Raw genomic sequence first — 20,230 nt, forward strand, 5'->3', positions numbered from 1 at the left:
TCATGTTATTGTTGAATGCCTCTCATTGTTTTTAAGACCTTTTCCTTGAATCTTTATTCACATATTTTTCACCTTAAAGGCTATGATCACTTCACTGTGTTCACTTTTTCACTTTCTATAACTGTGCCTGTAGCATCAAAAAATCTGTGACCAAATTGTTTCTGTGAGTAAATTGTAATTCATGAAATAAATTATATTTACTTCGGCTGAAGTAAATAATTCTCCAGGTTACTGAAGCAATTTTTCAATTGATTTGAAACAATTTTCTCCCTGTCTTTGTCTCTGTGTGAGACTTATTGTCTTTTGCTAATGCTTGTTCATCATAACTCTGTGACAGAAAAGGGAGAATGAATAAAAAAGACAAACATGAAAAAACTTTGACAAATGTAGAAAACATGTAAAAAAGAACCTGCATGAGTGAGAAAAGGAGACAAGAAGTGTGGGGTGGTGGTATCAGGATGATGCAAGACTAAGCAGCGTTGGTATTTTGTAACCCTAGCATTCAGTGGCAGGCCCCTAAGGATAATTCTGGGTCCCTGCATCATTAGTTCACTGCACATTACCAGGAACGTCTTCTGATGCTGGGTGGAGTGGCTCCATCCATCTAATTTTACAAGCAAGTGGATGATAATTGCAAAAAGCAAGTTGCCGCCTTGACTTACCTAATGTGATGCTCGCTAACATGGACAGTCACACATCTTAAAATTCAAAGTCCCCTACTTTTCCAGTAGTGCTTTATGAACTGCACTGTGATGTGATGTCAATCAAACGTTTTAAAATCTACTCAAGTTACATTCATCTAAACCAGCAAGGACCTTCTATGCTGTCAGGCAGTTTTTCTGAGGCACATACACTAATGCCATGTTCCAGTAATATGGTTTTGTGTGGTGAATAGTTTTAAACAGCCGATGGGGTGATATGGTCCTCAGGGGCCGTGCCCTTATGAAGCAAAGAAAAGTAATATTTGAAGCCCTATTGGGCATGTAGAACATTAGCCCTGTGCTTCCTGGGGCTGCTTGTATATTATTTCTAAAGTTGCCTCGCCACACTGCCCCTTTCCAAGTCATCACAGTATGGGGTGGGTTCAACAAACATAACTGACCCCACCCAACCCTGTGACGAGTTGGGAAAAGGAGGAGTTACAGGAGGCTGCCCGTTTAACAGGGTATTCCAGTTCGTGAGAGACCTGATGCCACAGAGTCATGAGACTCAACTTAGGGATGTCACATCCTGTCACATGCTGTAAACAAATACACGGTGTATGCTTTTTTTGTGCTTCATGAATCTATTTAGAATATTTCAGCTTGAGTGCTTTCGGCTGTGGAATCCAACTGGTGTACAGAACTTCAGTCTGTGACACCAGCCTTCACTAACTGCTGAAAGACTGTCACTGCCCAGGACTGGGACGGAGCAGAAGACTAGACTTATAAGTTGGGTGAGTAAAGGCAGTCTGGTCTCTTTACCTCCATTCTCCTCTCTTCCTCCCTTTCGCTATTTTGTTCTCATTTTAAATCTTCTACCAGTTTCCCCACTCACTATCTCTTCTCTTCAGATCTATTTTTTTTTTCTCTCTGCTCATTCCAGCCCATGCTCTCTTATGCTCTGCTCTGTTTTCCTCTCTTGCTCTCTCCCTTTTTCCTTCAAAGGGGCCGATTACGATCTCGTTCGGAAGGGCTACGGATGGGATTTGTTAATATGGAATCTGATTCTGAACCCTTGTATCCCACTGAGTCAGTCAACCTTGCGGACGACCGAGTACGATGCAAGGCAACCGTCCGGGCTGTTCCAAACACGAGTCGTACAGCCTGAGTTGTTCAGAGCTGATTCGTACAGCCCAATGGAGACGGTCTCTGAATGAGCAAGTACGATGACTGATTTGGACAGCCATACCGAATCAGTTTGCCTGAGACAAAACAGCTTTCGGAATCGGTCTTTGGGGGCCCGTTGCGGGCCCCCCTTCACCCGGAGCCAACTGAATGTGGCCTTTGGGGGTACTCAAGAGACCCCTCTTCCTAAGCATGCACAATGTGGCAGGCACCATGGGGTGCTGGCCACAGGGTGCCCGCTTTTCCCCCAACTAGCCCTTTTTTCAATGGGAGCCTGTGTTTGCATGCTGTACACAGGCTCTCATTGAAGTCAATAAGAATCCGAACGAACGTAAGCATGCAGACACATCGGAATCGGTCGCTAGGACTCCCCAAATATGATTAGTTAGGAAAGCATTCCTAACCCTATTCATTGGGAATGCTTTCCTAACAATATCGTAATTGACCCCTACGTCATAAATCCTTGCAGATGAGCATCCAGAGAGTCATGATTGGTGTAAGCAGTACCGCTTCAGAATGGCTAGTACCTTTTTTAAAATAAATAGCATTCCACATTTCCTAACCTCCCTACTACTCAGAAATGGTCCCTCTGAAATGTGGGGTTCCTCAGGGCTCAGCACTCAGCCCCACTCTTTTTAATATCAATATTAGACCTCTGGCCTCCATTGTTAAATAATTTAGAGTTTCAATTGTATCTTATGCTGACAACACACAGCTTGTCATCTCCCTCTCCTCAGTGAGGGTTCTGAGCCCCAGCTAGGCCCTTGCCTTGATAAAGTGGCGTACTGAATGGCAAGTTGCTCTTTGAAATTAAATGGGGACAAAACAGAACTGATGGTACTCTGGAACAGTCCTCCCCCAGTAGCATTGCTGGGTTGTCCAGATAGTCTAGGAGCTGTTCCCATCCCACCCTCCCCTATAAAAAGCCTGGGGATGTGGTTGGACAGCTCTCTTTTGATGTAAGCCCAAGCCAAGAAAACTGACCAGTTCCTGTTTTGTCATGTTGAGGAAATTGAGGAAAAGTTTGGCTTTACTGCCGATGAAATGCAGAAGAGTGGTAGTCCAGGCCTTGATCTCCTCACGCCCGGACTACAGAAACTCCCCATATCTGGGTTACCCCAAATCAGTTTAAAAAAGACTCCGGGTGCTGCAAAACTCCACAGCCAGAACCACCTATAAAATACCTACAAGTTCCTCTGCTAAGAAAGCCTTGACTTCCTTACACTGGCTACCCGTGGAGCAGAGAATTAAATTCAAGGCACTGTGTCTTACTCACAGGGCAATACATGGAAAGGACCCTCATATGGTTGGAGCCTTATTGACCTGCTATGCTCTGAGCAGGACGTTAAGATCTTCTAACACTGGTCTCTTGATAGTTCCATGTATTTAAAAAGCCAAATGGGGTGGAAGATCTTTCCTCCAAAACGCTGGAACTCAATGGCAATCATTCTGAGAACTAAGATGGATGAGGTCAGATTCCGAAAACATGGCTATATCCCCAGTAATTTTCAAGTTTAATTTTAGTCTCATAGGTGTACGCTCTGACTCGCTTTATTTTATAAATCAAAATAAGATAAGACAACACTGGTGTTCAAAAACACTAGTCTTGTCTTTCACTAACTTAGGAGATGAATTGAGAAGGAGAAAGGGGAAAGGAGAGGGTAACAGAATGATGGAGTGAATGGGGCAAAGAGGCATGAAATAAGTAAAGGGAGGAGAGCAACTGACATTTAGCAGGAGAAAAGGATGAATGAAAAGGGGGAGAAAGAAATAGAAAGAGTCGGGTTAAAGAAGGGTGACTAGGAGGGTGAAAGGGAGGAAGATAAAGAATGATGGGCAAAAGGACAGGGGACAAGAGAGAAAGAAGATAGAATGGAAGAGAGGTGACAGACGGACATGGGGGAAGATGCTCTGGGAGAGAAGGACAGGTGGAGCCACGGATGGAGAGAAAGAGACGAAGTGGCAAAAGACCATAAGACTGATGGGGTTGTGATCTGCACCAGCGCCTGTCTCAATTTGCGGCCTTTTTTGAACCAGTTCAGTGCCTCGGAACTATGTGCAACCTGTGATTATAGACACACTCATAATTCTTCATTAAAGAATAATTAATTGAAACAGGCCAGTGCACATGAACAATCATAACATGGACAAAAAGTAAAACAAGAAGACCCCAGTATAATAAAATGTAAAGAGCTAATACACAAGCTTTTTATATCAGCGAATAGTAGTGTAGATGTATTTAGGAAATTTCACATTTTCTGTACCACATATTCTAATCCCACTTTTGGGGGGGTGAAGGGAGGAAGTTACAGACAGAGGTACTGCACCATTTTGCAACTTGGGAACTAGGTTCCAATATCGGTATTGGCTCAACATCCAGTGATTTTGGGCAAAACACTTAGGGCATCATTATGATGCTCCGCGGTCAGACTGTCAGCCACTCTGATGCAGTGGTCGAGAGACAACCTGACAAGGATGCTGCGGTCTGTGTGCCGTATTTGATTTTGATAGCTGGGCTGGCGGTCAAAACGTCAGCCAAGCCAACCACAGCGACATTGCTCAGCTATTTAGAAGGGCCACAGCAGATGCTGCCGTGGTGCAGCGCCTTCTGCCCGACCGTGGACTGTGTGCCATGCATCATGTCATGCATGGCACATGGTGCACTGAGGTGAGTGGGGGCACTACATGTGGCCCATGACACACAACCCTCTTTGTGGTCCCCCATATCCCTTTTTGAACAACCTTTTTATGGCGGGATTCCTGCCATGAAAAGGCTGTCAGATATGAATATTGTAATCCCGCCGGCGGTGCCTGCTTCGGCACCACCACCATGCTAGGACGTTGCTCCAACCGCTGCCCTGTCAAGATCTCTGATCCTGCCGGAGGTGGCGGTCTTGCATCCAACAGCTGTGGGTCCAATCGCCAGCACCGTAATGCAACGGTCGGACTGCAGGAATGTCGCCGATTGAACCGACACCGATGGCCTGCCGGTGATCCAACCTCCCAGCATCCTGAACAGGCCCCTAATCTCAGCCTGCCTTAAAAAATAAAGGATTTGACCTCCTGCAATTTAACTTACATATTTTGCAGATCAGAAGCCAGGGCTTTTTATGGGAGTTCAGGCTATATAACCTAAAAAAAACCCTGGCTTCTGATCTAATCTGTGCATTTAGGGCGCTCTTAAGCATCCCTTCAATCAAAATGACACAAGGTTGCAAATGGTACCCCGGGAAGAAAACCAACCAAGGTGTTAAGAGACACTTTGCAGTTATATGTCTAGCAATGGCATGGACATTAGGAAAAAAATTCAGCATTAAATCGAATTTCAAAAAATCTGTTTTCATCTTCGAATTTGCAGGAGATGAGCAAGAAAGACAGAATTGTCTACCCTCATAGGTGACATGTTGCGCTATACAAATAGCAGTGCGGGCTGGACTGTTCCCATGAGACACAGGGTCAAAACTGATTTGCATATGGCCATGTTTGAACTGGGGTGGCGTGGTGAGCAAAATAACCATGGATTAAACCCAGATCTGTGACTGGGGGTGAATGTTTTGCCAATGTGCAACATTCCGTCCATCCTCTTGTGTGTTTTGATGTTAGCCCTAAGTGCGAAGGGTATGCCCAGACGTGGGTCCCGTGCTCACTACGCCACTGGAGTCAACCTATCCTGGCTGAAGAGGGGTGAAACCCCGAAACCGGTCCTAGGATGCTTGATTCCGGTCCAGGGAAGACATGGCTTGGCAGTTCGGGCTGGACTGTTCTCATGAGGCACAGGGTCAAGACTGATTTGCATATGGCTATGTCTGAACTGGGGTGACGTGGTGAGCAAAATAACGATGGATTAAACCCAGATCTGTGACGGGGGGTGAATGTTTTGACAATGTGCAACATTCCGTCCATCATCTTGTGTGTTTTGCTGTTCGCGCTATACAAATCGACTGATTGATTGATTCATTGAAATGTGTGTTTTTTTTTTAAACTGTTTGAATCATGCCATGGCAACGCACAGACGCTGTAACATCATTCAGCTTTATTTAGGGAAAGCTCAATATGCGCTGTGTCAAGGGGACCTGCAGTCACTGTTGTTAACTTCAGCAGCTCCTCGCACTGCAGACTTCCAGCAGGTTTTGGAGGTAGGACTTCTGGTAAATTAGCTCATAAATCAAATCTAATCTCTTGATGAGCATTCAAGAAATTCTTCTTATTAAGGAACGGATGTGGCACTAGGGCCAGAGCTGCAGACTTTTGAACTGGAGAACCATGATTGACATCAGACGTTACTCAATGTCCTGTGATTTAGGGCACATCACTTAATCTCCACATGCCATAAAAATGAATGTGACCTTGTGGATTTAACTGGTGGTTTAGGCATACCATCCTTCCAAACCTCTTGCATTTTTTTTAACAATACTGATTTGAAGTCAGCAAGCCGGTATATAAAATCTGTAGAGACTGTGGCATACAAATTAAAGTTCTATTTGGTAGTTTCAGGCTTCTACAAATCATACAAATTTTACAAGACCTGCAGGACTAGTGACTTGAATAATCTATTTGACCTAACTGTAATGTTCTTGACCCATAAAATGGTCACAAATTGTATGATCCTATGCAAATATTTTATTTCACTGAGCTGGCTTTTTCATCATTATCACACATGAGAGCACCTTCAAATGTGTGAGCTCTGTATGTCTGAGGAACAAAAAACCCTTTAGTTTGATTTAATAGACTGAACTTTTGCTCCATGTATAATCCGAATCAAGCACATATAGTAACACGTGACACTAGAATTGCCTTTTAGTTCACAAAAAGCATTGTCGTCAGGACGAGGGCATGAATATTATTCAGCTCATGTTTAAAAGCTTACTTCTAATAAATATATTACTAAAGCATGATGTGGTAGTGTGCTGTTATATACAGTCCAGACACTTTCCACTGAAATGGTGACATAATTTCCAACGGATTTGCAGTTTTGCTGATAAACTATATAGCGTACAAACGATAATTTCTGGCAATTGCATTTCGTCAAATATTTATCATTCACACATCACCAAGTGAAGTGCTCAGATTTGTTTTGCTTCTATCATAATCTTTGCTCCCATCACACTTCTGAATTACATAAAAATGTATTTTGAAATAGTTGTACTGTTCATTTACAAGCTACTTAAATGTTGTGTGTAAGAAAAAAAAACTGACATCCTACAACTTTTTATTTCACAAGGATTATCAGAGAGTTTACTTTACAAAATCCTTTAACTTTGAATTCACAGAAGGAACAGTAAACAACAACCTCTCTGATAAAATATACAGCAATTTGTAAAAAAAAGACATAAGCTTACATCTGACCTCTGTATTTGAATGTGCAGCAAATGTGACAGGATAAAAGCAAGATTTAAAGGCATCTTTATTGCTCATTCACTGTCTGAATGAACAGAAGATATGTTCTTTGCAAGCTGGAGCTTACTTGCCAGAACAGGCCAGTATGGTCCAAAATGTCCTTGCTCTGATAAAATCAGACTCGCCATACCAAGTAGATTTGTTGAGACCTGATATAATTTTTTAAAACTTGCTAGATGAGGGTCTTTGTTTCACATTGTCCTCAGCTGTTCTGCCTGGTACCCCTGTACCCTGTCCCCTGTCAGACTTACTGGGAAAACCAGAAGTTCTATGATATATTTTGAGTTTTCCTTTATAAATGCCTTTAAGAACTATGGCTTTCTCACAGAGACAGTGCTGAAAATTGCACTAATATATTCCACTTTTTTAATTTTTTTCTTGGGAGTGGGAAACTCCCCACCGCCTCCCTTCATCTCCCAACCCCCAGGCAAAGTTTGTTCCAGACACCTAGTGACTTCTTTGGCTGATTACTTAATCAGGCTCCACTACAGAACTCACAAAATATTTGATTTCCCTGTACAAACAGAATAGTAAAAGTTCAAAGAAATGAATAATGCACCCAAATAAAATTGTAATCTCATGGTCTGTATTCTAAGTATATTTTTTTGAAGCGGGAGGAAATGTACTAAGCTGGGGGTATATGCTGAGCCGCTTAGAAATGCAATTGTAATCCTCAGTTTTCAAGTCTTTCAAGTATTTTATTTAATATTCAAGCAGATTAGTGTAAGCAATTCCCTCTTATGCGCAAGTATTATTAATACCTATCGTTATTTTTTTTAGCACACATTTTCTTTTTTCATCCGACCAACCTACACTTCAGTAAGGCCCATTGTTTGCATTCATTGCAATATCCATTGTACACATTGTGCCCATGCATAGGTATAGGGCATTTCTATTAAAAAACAAAACAACAGCAGCAATTTTCTCAGGTTCAACAAATAGCAGGTATATTATTTATGGTGCAGCTATACTTTAGGACATAAGGAGAACATAATTACTAATGCATACACTATTTTAGATTCCCTCTAGTTCTTACCAGTTGACAACCCCAACCAGTCTTTGTGGCATCACAACAGGTCTGTTATGTATTTATTATTTTCACAGAGATTTTAATTGTATTTAATATAATCAGGGGCGGCTCCTCCATTAGTGTGGAGGAGCGTCACCCCACTGCTTTCTTGCATTGTGAGAAAGCAGAAGGGTTCGGTTGGGGGGGGCGGGCAGGTGGACGGGTCTGCTCTAGGGCAGGGAAGGAGAGAATTGACCACTGCTGAGGGCGCTGACTGTTTGGTCGGCCCTCTTCCATTGCAGAGTTGTGATTGGCTTAGGGGAGGGGAGGGAGACTACCTGCTTCCTGTTCCTGCCGGAGGCAGGAGAGCAGGAAAACGTGGGACCTAGCTGACCGATGGACAGGTAAGATTTTTAAATTTATTAACTCTTCCTCCCCGTGAGACCCCTGCCACCTGACAAAAGTCTCACACACCCCCACCCACGATTAATGCCGGCTGCGACAGAATATAATATGTGCATACTAACCATTAATAAGCATGCTAGGTACTGCCCAATACAGCAAAAATAGTGTGGCTGAAGATGTTAACTAAGAAGGTGGGAATGCATACAGTAAGAGGCGTTTGCAACAAGAACTTAAAATTGTATTTCTCTTGTACTGCCGGACATTTGTTTGGACTTTGATTTTGCAGTATGCTGCCTGTGGGAAAAGAATCTTGCGTAACTGCAATGAATTTGACCTACATAGTCAAGCTCAGAGAGGACCTCTTGGGGAAAGATGAAGCAGTGGTGGCTGCCACAAACAAAGGGTGGTGGGGCAAGTGGGATGAGCAGGGTGTGTGGGAGAGCCAGCGCTGGGGGAAAAACAGGATAAATAATAGTTTAATATATGTACCTGATGTCACAGGCTGCCTCCAGCATCGCGTCACTCCTGCTGACCTCTTCCTGGGTCTCAGCAGCTCCTAGGATAGATTCCCAGCCAATCCCTGTGCTGCAGAGCAGCGCAGGGATTCATCTGAGCAGGCTGAAAAGATGCCCTGCACAGACCAAGGGGGCTGTGGGGTTGCTCCAGCTGGGCTGCTGAATGCAGGCGGGGTGGAGAAACCTAAATGTGCATGTGTGTTTTGGTCGGCATGAGACGGCTGGCCAAACACACATGAGCACTAACGAAGTGCAGAGGCACTCCTCCGCCACCTGCCCATGTCTGCCCTTCCATGCACAAGCTGGCAAATCAAAAATAAAACAATGCTAGAGCATCTTTTTATTTTTCCTTCTTGCTGAAGCTAGTTAGCTCGTTCTATTCAGACCAGTCCATCACCATTCCTACCTTTCATGCTCTGCCTCTTAGGAAGAGGAGAGACTTCATTAACTGGACTCAACAATAGCATTGTTGTTCTACCTTGACAGCACATGACATTTACGTGTGGACGATCAACTCTTCGTGCAGTATGTTGGACTCATGAAAGGAAAGGCCGTGTAGAAACAAACCATCTCCCAATAGATTTTGCTCTGCATTGAGATCTGCTACGCACTGGGCAAGAAGCAACCTCTAGAAGGCTTGTGTCCTTTCACCAGAGCAAAGGCTGTAACCACTGTGTTTTCATGTGGAGATCCAGTCCTGGACTTCTGTCAGACTGCTCCACCGGCTTCGCTGTGCACGTTTCCAAAACACTACTTCCTGGACAGTCAGGTCCGTTGGGATGGGCACTTTGCCCATTCAGTCCTGCAGGACTTTCTAGTGTGAATCAAGTTTGCAGACCCTCCTCTGTGGAGGAATTGCTTGGCTATCTCTTCTATGAAAAGGAATCTGTGGCTATAAGTCTCTGTCAGATGAACAAGTTACTTACCTTCGGTAACTCCTTATCTGTTGGAGACTCTAATCTAACTGCAGGTTTCTTACTGACTATCATATCTCCCCCCGCGAACAGATTTTCAGGTATGGGCTGCTCCCTTTTCAGGGCCCTAATGTCACATGCCTGTGGTCAGTGTTCTTCATGGCTCCACACTCCTGCCATTGAAATTTGAGAAAAGCAACTGATGTCAGTGCGCTGGGGTGATGCCTATATATGCACCATGCACGTCACTTGCACAGCGGAGGGCGAACAATGCCCAGCAGAAACAAACTGCCACCTACTGGGCCACAAGGGTATGCTCACGAAAAAAATCTCTGGATACAGTCTGACGCCTGGTGGTAATCCTAAGGTAAGGAATGGTGGCTAGATAGATACTCTACCAGATAAGGAGTTAGCGAAGGTAGGGAACTTGTTCCTTTGTTCAATACCTGCAGCCAAACTCCACACACACTTTATTGCTCCCACCTTCCCCAGTGTTGTTCATTGCGTTATTCTCCTTGCCTTTTGTAAAATTCCTATAGTTGTTCTCGCCTACTCCCCTTTCATGCGTGGCTTAGACCCACTTCCCTCTCACTGGTTTCTTTGTTGCTGTGCCACAAAAAAAGTTTGAAATTGTTTCATGGTCCGACAGCTGCAATTTGTCGCGGGCCGCTCCGTTTTGTTTTTTAAAAGCGCTTTTGTGGAAGTTTAATTATTATGCTTTCTTTTATTTATTGGTCTTCGTAGCATGCATTCACCAATCAGTAGGCGTGCATGTGGAAGCATAGGTCTTCATGCATGCTAATGCCTGCTGAGTAATATTGTTCCAGTAGCACCTTGAAAAGTAAACAGGACACCTCATTACCAAATATTTTTGTATTATTAATATGTTGCTAAAGCTGTGAGACTTATTGTCTTTTGCTAATGCTTGTTCATCATAACTCTGTGACAGAAAAGGTAGAATGAATAAGAAAGACAAACATTAAAAAACTTTGACAAATGTAGAAAACATGTAAAAAAGAACCTGCATGAGTGAGAAAAGGAGACAAGAAGTGTGGGGTGGTGGCATGAGGCTGATGCAAGACTAAGCAGCTTTGGTATTTGGTAACCCTAGCATTCAGTGGCAGGCCCCTAAGGATAATTCTGGGTCCCTGCATCATTAGTTCACTGCACATTACCAGGAACGTCTTCTGATGCTGGGTGGAGTGGCTCCATCCATCTAATTTTACAAGCAAGTGGATGATAATTGCAAAAAGCAAGTTGCCGCCTTGACCTACCTAATGTGATGCTCGCTAACATGGACAGTCAAACATCTTAAAATTCAAAGTCACCTACTTTTCCAGTAGTGCCTTATGAACTGCACTGTGATGTGATGTCACTCAAACGTTTTAAAATCTACTCAAGTTACATTCATCTAAACCAGCAAGGACCTTCTATGCTGTCAAGCAGTTTTTCTGAGGCACATACACTAATGCCATGTTCCAGTAATATGGTTTTGTGTGGTGAATAGTTTTAAACAGCCGATGGGGTGATATGGTCCTCAGGGGCCGTGCCCTTATGAAGCAAAGAAAGGGAAAATTTGAAGCCCTATTGGGCATGTAGAACATTAGCCCAGTGCTTCCTGGGGCTGCTTGTCTATTATTTCTAAAGTTGCCTCGCCACACTGCCCCTTTCCAAGTCATCACAGTATGGGGTGGGTTCAACAAACATAACTGACCCCACCCAACCCTGTGACGAGTTGGGAAAAGGAGGAGTTACAGGAGGCTGCCCGTTTAACAGGGTATTCCAGTCCGTGAGAGACCTGATGTCACAGAGTCATGAGACTCAACTTAGGGATGTCACATCCTTTCACAGGCTGTAAACAAATACACGGTGTATGCTTTTTTTGCGCTTCATGAATCTATTTAGAATATTTCAGCTAGAGTGCTTTCGGCTGTGCAATCCAACTGGTGTACAGAACTTCAGTCTGTGACACCAGCCTTCACTAACTGCTAAAGGACTGTAACTGCCCAGGACTGGGACGGAGCAGAAGACTAGACTTATAAGTTGGGTGAGTAAAGGCAGTCTGGTCTCTTTACCTCCATTCTCCTCTCTTCCTCCCTTTCACTATTTTGTTCTCATTTTAAATCTTCTACCAGTTTCCCCACTCACTATCTCTTCTCTGCAGATCTATTCTTATTTTTCTCTCTGCACATTCCAGCCCGTGCTCTCTTATGCTCTGCTCTGTTTTCCTCTCTTGCTCTCTCCCTTTTTCCTTCAAAGGGGTCGATTACGATCTCGTTCGGAAGGGCTACGGATGGGATTTGTTAATATGGAATCTGATTCTGAACCCTTGTATCCCACTGAGTCAGTCAACCTTGCGGACGACCAAGTACGATGCAAGGCAACCATTCGGGCTGTTCCAAACACGAGTTGTGCAGCCTGAGTTGTTCAGAGCTGATTCGTACAGCCCAATGGAGACGGTCTCTGAATGAGCAAGTACGATGACTGATTTGGACAGCCATACCGAATCAGTTTGCCTGAGACAAAACAGCTTTTGGAATCGGTCTTTGGGGGCCCGTTGCAGGCCCCCCTTCACCCGTAGCCAACTGAATGTGGCCTTTGGGGGTACTGAAGAGACCCCTCTTCCTAAGCATGCACAATGTGGCAGGCACCATGGGGTGCTGGCCACAGGGGGCCCGCTTTTCCCCCAACTAGCCCTTTTTTCAATGGGAGCCTGTGTTTGCATGCTGTACACAGGCTCTCATGGAAGTCAATAAGAATCCGAACGAACGTAAGCATGCAGACACATCGGAATCGGTCGCTAGGACTCCCCAAATATGATTAGTTAGGAAAGCATTCCTAACCCTATTCATTGGGAATGCTTTCCTAACAATATCGTAATCGACCCCTACGTCATAAATCCTTGCAGATGAGCATCCAGAGAGTCATAATTGGTGTAAGCAGTACCGCTTCAGAATGGCTAGTACCTTTTTTAAAATAAATAGCATTCCACATTTCCTAACCTCCCTACTACTCAGAAATGGTCCCTCTGAAATGTGGGGTTCCTCAGGGCTCAGCACTCAGCCCCACTCTTTTTAATATCAATATTAGACCTCTGGCCTCCATTGTTAAATAATTTAGAGTTTCAATTGTATCTTATGCTGACAACACACAGCTTGTCATCTCCCTCTCCTCAGTGAGGGTTCTGAGCCCCAGCTAGGCCCTTGCCTTGATAAAGTGGCGTACTGAATGGCAAGTTGCTCTTTGAAATTAAATGGGGACAAAACAGAACTGATGGTACTCTGGAACAGTCCTCCCCCAGTGGCATCGCTGGGTTGTCCAGATAGTCTAGGAGCTGTTCCCATCCCACCCTCCCCTATAAAAAGCCTGGGGATGTGGTTGGACAGCTCTCTTTTGATGGAAGCCCAAGCCAAGAAAACTGACCAGTTCCTGTTTTGTCATGTTGAGGACATTGAGGAAAAGGTTGACTTTACTGCCGATGAAATGCAGAAGAGTGGTAGTCCAGGCCTTGATCTCCTCACGCCCGGACTACAGAAACTCCCCATATCTGGGTTACCCCAAATCAGTTTAAAAAAGACTCCGGGTGCTGCAAAACTCCACATCCAGAACCATCTATAGAATACCTACAAGTTCCTCTGCTAAGAAAGCCTTGACTTCCTTACACTGGCTACCCGTGGAGCAGAGAATTAAATTCAAGGCACTGTGTCTTACTCACAGGGCAATACATGGAAATGACCCTCATATGGTTGGAGCCTAATTGACCTGCTATGCTCTGAGCAGGACGTTAAGATCTTCTAACACTGGTCTCTTGATAGTTCCATGTATTTAAAAAGCCAAATGGGGTGGAAGATCTTTCCTCCAAAACGCTGGAACTCAATGGCAATCATTCTGAGAACTGAGATGGATGAGGTCAGATTCCGAAAACATGGCTATATCCCCAGTAATTTTCAAGTTTAATTTTAGTCTCATAGGTGTACGCTCTGACTCTCACAGCGCTGAGAAGCCATAGGGTAGCTAAGCGCTTTATTTTATAACTCAAAATAAGATAAGATAACACTGGTGTTCAAAAACACTAGTCATGTCTTTCACTAACTTAGGAGATGAATTGAGAAGGAGAAAGGGGAAAGGAGAGGGTAACAGAATGATGGAGTGAATGGTGCAAAGAGGCATGAAATAAGTAAAGGGAGGAGAGCAACGGACATTTAGCAGGAGAAAAGGATGAATGAAAAGGGAAGAAAGAAATAGAAAGAGTCGGGTTAAAGAAGGGTGACTAGGAGGGTGAAAGGGAGGAAGATAAAGAATGATGGGCAAAAGGACAGGGGACAAGAGAGAAAGAAGATAGAATGGAAGAGAGGTGACAGATGGACATGGGGGAAGATGCTCTGGGAGAGAAGGACAGGTGGAGCCACGGATGGAGAGAAAGAGACGAAGTGGCAAAAGAACATAAGACTGATGGGGTTAGAAGACGACATGTCTGTGATCTGCACCAGCGCCTGTCTCAATTTGTGGCCTTTTTTGAACCAGTTGAGTGCCTCGGAACTATGTGCAACCTGTGATTATAGACACACTCATAATTCTTCAATAAAGAATAATTAATTGAAACAGGCCAGTGCACATGAACAATCGTAACATGGACAAAAAGTAAAACAAGAAGACCCCAGCATAATAAAATGTAAAGAGCTAATACACAAGCTTTTTATATCAGCGAATAGTAGTGTAGATGTATTTAGGAAATTTCACATTTTCTGTACCACATATTATAATCCCACTTTTGGGGGGGTGAAGGGGTGAAGTTACAGACAGAGGTGCTGCACCATTTTGCAACTTGGGAACTAGCTTCCAATATCGGTATTGGCTCAACATCCAGTGATTTTGGGCAAAACACTTAGGGCATCATTATGATGCTCCGCGGTCAGACTGCCAGCCACTCTGATGCAGAGGTCGAGAGACAATCTGACGAGCATGCTGCGGTCTGTGTGCCGTATTTGATTTTGACCGCTGGGCTGGCGGTCAAAACGTCAGCCAAGCCAACCACAGCGACATTGCTCAGCTATTTAGAAGGGCCACAGCAGATGCTGCCGTGGTGCAGCGCCTTCTGCCCGACCGTGGACTGTGTGCCATGCATCATGTCATGCATGGCACATGGTGCACTGAGGTGAGTGGGGGCCATGTGGCCCATGACACGCAACCCTCTTTGTGGTCCCCCATATCCCTTTTTGAACAACCTTTTCATGGCGGGATTCCTGCCATGAAAAGGCTGTCAGATATGAATATTGTAATCCCGCCGGCGGTGCCTGCTTCGGCACCACCACCATGCTAGGACGTTGCTCCAACCGCTGCCCTGTCAAGATCTCTGATCCTGCCGGAGGTCGCGGTCTTGCGTCCAACAGCTGTGGCTCCAATCGCCAGCACCGTAATGCAACGGTCGGACTTTAGGAATGTCGCCGATTGGACCGACACCGATGGCCTGCCGGTGATCCAACCTCCCAGCATCCTGAACAGGCCCCTAATCTCAGCCTGCCTTAAAAAATAAAGGATTTGACCTCCTGCAATTTAACTTACATATTTTGCAGATCAGAAGCCAAGGCTTTTTATGGGAGTTCAGGCTATATAAACCTAAAAAAACCTGGCTTCTGATCTAATCTGTGCATTTTGGGCGCTCATAAGCATCCCTTCAATCAAAATCACACAAGGTTGCAAATGGTACCTCGGGAAGAAAACCAACCAAGGTGTTAAGAGACACTTCGCAGTTATATGTCTAGCAATGGCATGGATATTAGGAAAAAAATTCAGCATTAAATCGAATTTCAAAAAATCTGTTTTCATCTTCCAGTTTGCAGGAGATGAGCAAGTGAGACAGAATTGTCTATCCTCATAGGTGACATGTTGCGCTATACAAATCCAGTTCGGGCTGGACTCTTCCCATGAGACACAGGGTCAAGACTGATTTGCAGATGGCCATGTTTGAACTGGGGTGGCGTGGTGAGCAAAATAACGATGGATTAAACCCAGATCTGTGACTGGGGGTGAATGTTTTGCCAATGTGCAACATTCCGTCCATCCTCTTGTGTGTTTTGATGTTAGCCCTATGTGGGAAGGGTATGCCCAGACGTGGGTCCCGTGCTCACTACGCCACTGGAGTCAACCTATCCTGGCTGAAGAGGGGTGAAACCCCGAAACCGGTCCTAGGATGCTTTATTCCGGTCCAGGGAAAACATGGCTTGGCAGTTCGGGCTGGACTGTTCTCATGAGGCACAGGGTCAAGACTGATTTGCATATGGCTATGTCTGAACTGGGGTGGCGTGGTGAGCAAAATAACGATGGATTAAACCCAGATCTGTGACTGGGGGTGAATGTTTTGACAATGTGCAACATTCCGTCCATTTTGCTGTTCGCGCTATACAAATCGACTGATTGATTGATTGATTGAAATGTGTGTTTTTTTTAAAACTGTTTGAATCATGCCATGGCAACGCACAGACGCTGTAGCATCATTCAGCTTTATTTAGGGAAAGCTCAATATGCGCTGTGTCAAGGGGACCTGCAGTCACTGTTGTTAACTTCAGCAGGTCCTTGCACTGCAGACTTCCAGCAGGTTTTGGAGGTAGGACTTCTGGTAAATTAGCTCATAAATCAAATCTAATCTCTTGATGAGCATTCAAGAAATTCTTCTTATTAAGGAACGGATGTGGCACTAGGGCCAGAGCTGCAGACTTTTGAACTGGAGAACCATGATTGACATCAGACGTGACTCAATGTCCTGTGATTTAGGGCACATCACTTAATCTCCACATGCCATAAAAATGAATGTGACCTTGTGGATTTAACTGGTGGTTTAGGCATACCATCCTTCCAAACCTCTTGCATTTTTTTAACAATACTGATTTGAAGTCAGCAAGCCGGTATATAAAATCTGTAAAGACTGTGGCATACACATGAAAGTTCTATTTGGTATTTTCAGGCTTCTACAAATCATACAAATTTTACAAGACCTGCAGGACTAGTGACTTGAATAATCTATTTGACCTAACTGTAATGTTCTTGACCCATAAAATGGTCACAAATTGTATGATCCTATGCAAATATTTTATTTCACTGAGCTGCCTTTTTCATCATTATCACACATGAGAGCACCTTCAAATCTGTGAGCTCTGCATGTCTGAGGAACAAAAGTTTGATTTAATAGACTGAACTTTTGCTCCATGTATAATCCGAATCAAGCACATATAGTAACATGTGAGACTAGAATTGCCTCTTAGTTCACAAAAAGCATTGTCGTCAGGACGAGGGCATGAATATTATTCAGCTCATGTTTAAAAACTCACTTTTAATAAATATATTACTAAAGCATGATGTGGTAGTGTGCTGTTATATACAGTCCGGACACTTTCCACTGAAATGGTGACACAATTTCCAACTGATTTGCAGTTTTGCTGATAAAACTATATAGCGTACAAACGATAATTTTTGGCAATTGCATTTCGTCAAATATTTATCATTCGCACATCACCAAGTGAAGTGCCCAGATTTGTTTTGATTCTATTATAATCTTTGCTCCCATCACACTTCTGAAAAACGTATTTTCCTAATTGCTGTTATATTTGAAATAGCTGGACTGTTCATTTACAAGCTGCTTAAATGTTGTGTGTAAGAAAAAAAACATGACATCCTACAACTTTTTATTTCACAAGGATTGTCAGAGAGTTTACTTTACAAAATCCTTTAACTTTGAATTCACAGAAGGAACAGTAAACAACAACCTCTCTGATAAAATATACAGCAATTTGTAAAAAAAAGACATAAGCTTACATCTGACCTCTGTATTTGAATGTGCAGCAAATGTGACAGGATAAAAGCAAGATTTAAAGGCATCTTTATTGCTCATTCACTGTCTGAATGAACAGAAGATATGTTCTTTGCAAGCTGGAGCTTACTTGCCAGAACAGGCCAGTAGGGTCCAAAATGTCCTTGCTCTGATAAAATCAGACTCGCCATACCAAGTAGATTTGTTGAGACCTGATATAATTTTTTAAAACTTGCTAGATGAGGGTCTTTGTTTCACATTGTCCTCAGCTGTTCTGCTTGGTACCCCTGTACCCTGTCCCCTGTCAGACTTACTGGGAAAACCAGAAGTTCTATGATATATTTTGAGTTTTCCTTTATAAATGCCTTTAAGAACTATGGCTTTCTCACAGAGACAGTGCTGAAAATTGCACTAATATATTCCACTTTTTAAATTTTTTTCTTGGGAGTGGGAAACTCCCCACCGCCTCCCTCCATCTCCCAACCCCCAGGCAAAGTTTGTTCCAGACACCTAGTGACTTCTTTGGCTGATTACTTAATCAGGCTCCACTACAGAACTCACAAAATATTTGATTTCCCTGTACAAACAGAATAGTAAAAATTCAAAGAGATGAATAATGCACCCAAATAAAATTGTAATCTCATGGTCTGTATTCTAAGTATATTTTTTTGAAGCGGGAGGAAATGTACTAAACTGGGGGTATATGCTGAGCCCCTTAGAAATGCAATTGTAATCCTCTGTTTTCAAGTCTTTCAAGTTTTTTATTTAATATTCAAGCAGATTAGTGTAAGCAATTCCCTCTTATGCGCGTCTTATTAATACCTATCGTTATTTTTTTTAGCACACATTTTCTTTTTTCATCCGACCAACCTACACTTCAGTAAGGCCCATTGTTTGCATTCATTGCAATATCCATTGTACACATTGTGCCCATGCATAGGTATAGGGCATTTCTATTGATAAACAAAACAACAGCAGCAATTTTCTCAGGTTCAACAAATAGCAGGTATATTATTTATGGTGCAGCTATACTTTAGGACATAAGGAGAACATAATTACTAATGCATACACTATTTTAGATTCCCTCTAGTTCTTACCAGTTGACAACCCCAACCAGTCTTTGTGGCATCACAACAGGTCTGTTATGTATTTATTATTTTCACAGAGATTTTAATTGTATTTAATATAATCAGGGGCGGCTCCTCCATTAGTGTGGAGGAGCGTCACCCCACTGCTTTCTTGCATTGTGAGAAAGCAGAAGGGTTCGGTTGGGGGGGGCGGGCAGGTGGACGGGTCTGCTCTAGGGCAGGGAAGGAGAGAATTGACCACTGCTGAGGGCGCTGACTGTTTGGTCGGCCCTCTTCCATTGCAGAGTTGTGATTGGCTTAGGGGAGGGGAGGGAGACTACCTGCTTCCTGTTCCTGCCGGAGGCAGGAGAGCAGGAAAACGTGGGACCTAGCTGACCGATGGACAGGTAAGATTTTTAAATTTATTAACTCTTCCTCCCCGTGAGACCCTGCCACCTGACAAACCTCTCACACACCCCCACCCACGATTAATGCCGGCTGCGACAGAATATAATATGTGCATACTAACCATTAATAAGCATGCTAGGTACTGCCCAATACAGCAAAAATAGTGTGGCTGAAGATGTTAACTAAGAAGGTGGGAATGCATGCAGTAAGAGGCGTTTGCAACAAGAACTTAAAATTGTATTTCTCTTGTACTGCCGGACATTTGTTTGGACTTTGATTTTGCAGTATGCTGCCTGTGGGAAAAGGATCTTGCGTAACTGCAATGAATTTGACCTACATAGTCAAGCTCAGAGAGGACCTCTTGGGGAAAGATGAAGCAGTGGTGGCTGCCACAAACAAAGGGTGGTGGGGCAAGTGGGATGAGCAGGGTGTGTGGGAGAGCCAGCGCTGGGGGAAAAACAGGATAAATAATAGTTTAAAATATGTACCTGATGTCACAGGCTGCCTCCAGCATCGCGTCACTCCTGCTGACCTCTTCCTGGGTCTCAGCAGCTCCTAGGATAGACTCCCAGCCAATCCCTGTGCTGCAGAGCAGCGCAGGGATTCATCTGAGCAGGCTGAAAAGATGCCCTGCACAGACCAAGGGGGCTGTGGGGTTGCTCCAGCTGGGCTGCTGAATGCAGGCGGGGTGGAGAAACCTAAATGTGCATGTGTGTTTTGGTCGGCATGAGACGGCTGGCCAAACACACATGAGCACTAACGAAGTGAAGAGGCACTCCTCCGCCACCTGCCCATGTCTGCCCTTCCATGCACAAGCTGGCAAATCAAAAATAAAACAATGCTAGAGCATCTTTTTATTTTTCCTTTGCTGACTCTGCGCCAGGC

At 43.9% G+C, this 20,230-nt stretch overlaps 1 protein-coding gene and 1 pseudogene across 2 annotated transcripts in view; both read left to right on the forward strand.

The window, feature by feature from the left end:
* Positions 1-1,351: 1,351 nt before the first annotated feature.
* LOC146780079 (short-chain dehydrogenase/reductase family 42E member 1-like) overlaps positions 1,352-20,230 on the forward strand; it is a 109,734-nt gene continuing 90,855 nt past the window's right edge. The window contains exon 1 of one of the 2 annotated variants that reach the window (XM_085637584.1): positions 1,352-1,435. The gene's annotated coding sequence lies outside the window, so the exon portion shown is untranslated. Of the gene's footprint in view, positions 1,436-12,000; positions 12,114-20,230 lie in introns of those variants that run through there. The other variant, XM_085637583.1, reaches the window with a different exon arrangement.
* Positions 19,632-20,230, forward strand: part of LOC146780080 (adenylyltransferase and sulfurtransferase MOCS3-like) — a 74,600-nt pseudogene continuing 74,001 nt past the window's right edge.

This window comes from Triturus cristatus, chromosome 12 (assembly GCF_964204655.1).
Source record: "Triturus cristatus chromosome 12, aTriCri1.1, whole genome shotgun sequence".
NCBI classification, from domain to species: domain Eukaryota; kingdom Metazoa; phylum Chordata; class Amphibia; order Caudata; family Salamandridae; genus Triturus; species Triturus cristatus.